The following is a 5,000-nucleotide window of genomic DNA, read 5'->3' as shown; positions in this document are numbered from 1 at the left end:
ATATTAATTATATCAAGAATTTCTGAACAATATTTTTATAATATATAATAATTTTTATATAATATATAATTAATGTGGTTTTAATCATTTTGTTGATTATCAAAATTATTGCGAATTGTTTGAAATATTTGAAAAAGATTGTATGTGTAACATAATGCATATAATATTCTTTTATGATTAGTAATATACGAGGAATGTTAAATAATAATGAATAGGAAGTGAAGTAAGTGTAATAAAATTAGAAATAATTTTAATTTCAATCGTTCTCGTATCCTTCGTCGTTTCGATTTAATGTAACTAGAATTTAGCAAAGAGGTAATTTTATCGTGTGGTTTAGTAGAATGTAAGATAGGTAGTTAAATTTAATTTATCGCAGATATTAATATAAAGAGAAGAGGAAAAGGATGTAGATAGGAGGAAGAACTGAACAAGCATGGTAATCAAGATTGAAGAGAATGGGTAATAACTTCTTACCATGATCAAGATAACGCAGTTTCTTGTAAATTTGTCTTTCTGAAACTTTGGCCCTTTTACTTGTCATTAAAAAGCGTATATTATAGGACAAGAAAGGGACGAGGAGACCTTAAGCAAGATGACAAATTTTCTTATAGAAATAAACCTGCAGGGGGATAATCCTAAATGGTCGTTAAAATATTACTACGTTTAGGATATATTCCTATCCTTTGAAACCATCAACGGGAAGAAGAGAATCATAAATTGTTTGAAATTATTCATTCAGCGAACTTTGAAATGCAAATCATGAATTTTGAAATTCGGAAAGTCATTTGGTGAAATGATATTATTTCTGTTATTCCGATTGGATGCGTGGTTAGTTATTATTCGAATATCTTCCATCGGATATTCCATACTCCACTTGTTATATTGACATAACTAAATTGTTTGCTTATGAAAATATTCTCCATATCTAACGCATATATATACATATATATATAATGCATAGATAAACGGATGCATATAAATTCTTGTGTTATCTAAAGCAAAGCTTTGATTTTAAAAGTTATCAAATTATTATTCTTTCCGAAATAATACTCTTTTATAATGTTATTAAACAAATATAAAATCGGGGAAAAAAAAACAAGAAAACATAAACTTCGGAATGTTGAAGTAATTCTTTGAGAAAAAAACAAAAAAAAAAAGTTATTTCTGTAAGAAAATTAACCTTTCGGAGAAAGAAAAGAAAATTGAGATTATAAAAAGATATGTGATGGAAGGAAGTTAGTAACCAACCGACTGGAAAAAATATAAAATCGTCTTATTATTTTCGCGAAACACGAACGTGCAAGCTAAGGTTCATACTTAAAAGAAAATATTTTTTGAAACGTTTGTAAGTAAGTAAAAGTACTTACACAAACGTAGCTTTTTACGTTACGGTCTATCCGGAAAATGTTGTTGATACATACATTTTAATATAGTACTTACACACATGCACGCTAAAATCTTTCTCTCACAATCCTTTTACCAAGGTAACTACCCCAAAGAGAAGAAAATCTTTTTGCCAATGGTGCTTCTGAATTTGTTCAAATTTGTTTCTTTTTTTTTTAAGATCGTACGATCGTTAAAAGCTTGAAGAAAAAAAAATTTGGATCAAAGCTTTTAATGCATTTAATTTTTTCATTTTCTATCGTTCCCTTTCTCTCTCTCTCTCTCTCTCTCTCTCTCTTACTCTTGATATTTACTTTTTGTGGAAATCCTTGTAAAGAGAGTAGTTGGAATGTGATGGGGGAAGGATTATATGCGGGCAGAACACGATCAGAAATCAATGATAACCATTCGTCGATGTTCGAGTAATATCGACCATTTCGAACGTATGATACCAATAAAGAAAGAAAGAAAACGTATTCAAGCAACCGCTTTGGAAAATTTACGAGCTAATCGCAAAAAAATTCTATCCTTAGTATGAGAAAATGTTTGGAGAGAAGGAGGAAGCTTCAAAAAAAAAAAAACATAATTCCATCTTGCTGATCTAGATCTTGCTGATGTAGCAAAGATATCATCGTTTTGGATTTGATATCTTGAGGAATTACGAAAGATTTATCCGGTTCGATAATTAGGACTTTTTGCAATTTCAAGTATTTTATTTGGATTGTTATTGTTAGTATCATACAAAGTCTAGGAAATAATATGTTATTAATTTAATTTAAAATTATATTAATATTTAGTTAATATTTGTTATTTTCATAACACGTTAATTTTTCTACCAATTAGAATAATAAAGATTTAATATTATTTCGTTGTTTTTTAGTCGACTGAAAATTTCATATAAAATTCGACGAATAAAATAATATACAAAAATGTTGTTAATTTAATTTAAAAATGTATCGATGGTTATTAGTACTCTCGTTGTTTTCATAACTAATAAATTTCATATTAAATTTAACACGATTATAGTAAAATAAAGTAAGAAATGTTGTAAATTAATTAAGGAGTTACGACAGTTTGGCATTTGGAAAAAAAAAGAAAAATTAAAATAAAAAGAATATTTTAGTTCGACGACAATATTTCGAGTAACGTCATATATCTCCACTCTACGAACGAAATTATGCTACTTGAAAGTTGCGTTAAATAACAATTTTCTTTTCATGCTAGTTTTTCCTTTCGAGCATCGAAGTGATGGTGTAATACCTTTAAAAGACTTTCGATATTTATTAGTATGGCTTGAGTAATAATTTTCGAAGTTAAGTAGAAAAAGATCGGATATATATATATATATATGTATATATAAGGATAAAAAAAAATAAAGAAAAATGGAAAGAAAGATAGATAAAGAGAGAGATAGGTCAAAAAATGGAACACGAGAGTCAGATATAATAAATCTGCTTACGTTCGAGGATTTCCATTGGTTCGCCACGATACTCGTAATGTACATTCTAAACTACTGCCATCAAGTATACACATACACACATCTATATACACGTCTTCCACGTAACATAGTCACTTTATCCTTTGCACCTGTGCCCTTCTATCCTCTTTTATCTATTTCACGTGCAATATATATAAGAACACGTTTTTCCCTTTTCTCAATAGGATGCGACAAGTATTCCTGCGACTTGTAAAAATTTTAAATTCGGTAATACCAGGGGTCCGTCCAGGTCCGTGTTTCCCGTGCCTTTTGGGAAATTTGTTCGAATGTTTGAACAAAAACAAAAATGTTCTTTTCTTTTACCTACGAATTCTTTTATTTCCAATTAACTTTAACAAGTTATAGAAGAGATGAGAAATGAAGACATGAAAAAAAAAAAGAAATCAAATGAAAAAAAAATATCCTATTCATATAATTCACTCATACGTAATGAAAAAAATTTAGAATTGAAAAAAAATTATTCAATTCTATATTGAATTTATTGAAATATTTTTAATATTATTTTATTATAGATTGAATTTCTAAGTTCTACGCGTAATCCCATAAGGTATCACTGACTATATCAAATCTGACATGAAACAATGAGGCTAAAACGTATCAGTCGTAGCGAATTAAGCTTTATGTTTTTCTCGAAAATTCTTCATACTGTCTGAAAACCGTATATACGATTAAACCCCTAACACATACACATAAACGAGTTTGATATATATATATGTACAAACTTACGTAAATACTTTAACGTAGTTGGATAGTTATCTAAAGTAGCCATGTACGTGTATATACCCATGTATACATGTATTCTATGTATATTCATAGGATGTACATGCACATACCCTGCCAATGACACAAAATTTGGATTAGAAAAGTTTCGTACGAATTTAGACGTTTTTTCTAAATGTCCATTTTGCCAACTAGAAACGACAGTTACGTTGGATTAGCTCGCTTAGTTTAATCGTATTATACACATATACTGTCAAGTATATGTATATACACATGCACGTATATACATGATACAAAACGTTAGATGCTTTGTAACGTTCGAAATTTTATGGATTCGTGTAGGTAGAAAGCTTTAAGGATTATCTTTCAATGAATTTCAAAATAGGTATATATTATACTAACGTCAATAGTATTACGTAAGTAAAGATATTCGAGAAATATGTTTAAATCAAATAATTATCTATTTTTTCCTCTTTTATTTATGTTATAATCGAATACTATTACTACTACTACTACTACTACTACTACTACTACGACGAGAAAAATTTCTAAATGTAACGTATCCTTCGATAGATAATACTTCGTTTGGAAAAAGTAAAATAAACAAACGAGAACAAAAAATTCGAACGAAAAGTAAAGAATTAAGTACAAAATAGGGGAAAACAAGCTGCTGCCAAGAAAGTTTCAACGTTCGGTTGGATGCCGACGGGTGAGAGAAATTTTTCGCTACATTAGTTTCTCCATTTGAGTGACGTTCGAAAAAATTTGTAATATAAAAAACTTTGCAAGAAATAAAGAAAGAGAGAGAGAGAGAGAGAGAGAGAAAGATTAAGTCCATTCACTTGATCAAAATCACTTTTCTACAATACGTTCACGTGATGCGAATACAACATTTTTACCAATTTCTATTTTTGCGTTTTGTCTTTTTCTTTTCCTCCTCCCCCCCCCCCACCGTCCTTTATTTTCTTATTTTCGTTTTCCCATTTTTGAGTTAGAAAGATTTTGCGAAAATAAAAAAAAGACAAATGTACTCCCGTTTATTTTGTTTGCCCTTTTTTTTCCATTCTTCCTTCGGGGGTTTACTTTTCACGCGAAAGTTACGTGCAACAAGAAGACATAGCAGCAAATCATTCTGTTTTGGTTTCGTTTGGTCACGGAGTTCGTGAGGAAAAGAAGAATGAGAAAGAATATAAGATACATGCGTGTTGACGACAAGAAAAATAAAAAGGAAATAAAAGATGTTTTGTACGATCTAACACACGTAGCGTTTTTTTTATTTCCTTTTTTTTTGCTTTCGATCGTGCACACGGAATTTTTCCGTTCGCGAAAGAAAATGGATTACTCCGAGAGAGAATTTTTCCCTTCCATGAGTAATTTATAGTATATATATATATATATA

General features: G+C 29.4%; 1 protein-coding gene across 1 annotated transcript in view; it reads right to left on the bottom strand.

Moving 5' to 3' along the window:
- Window positions 1-5,000, bottom strand: part of LOC106789296 (lymphocyte antigen 6D) — a gene marked incomplete at its 5' end in the record, with an annotated part of 67,958 nt that overhangs the window by 2,045 nt on the left and 60,913 nt on the right.

The sequence above is a fragment of the Polistes canadensis genome, unplaced genomic scaffold (assembly GCF_001313835.1).
Source record: "Polistes canadensis isolate GaletaPanama2010 unplaced genomic scaffold, ASM131383v1 scaffold_175, whole genome shotgun sequence".
Classification (NCBI taxonomy): Eukaryota; Metazoa; Arthropoda; class Insecta; order Hymenoptera; family Vespidae; genus Polistes; species Polistes canadensis.
Note: the sequence above shows the minus strand (reverse complement) of the source record. Positions and strands in the feature narration are given on the sequence as shown.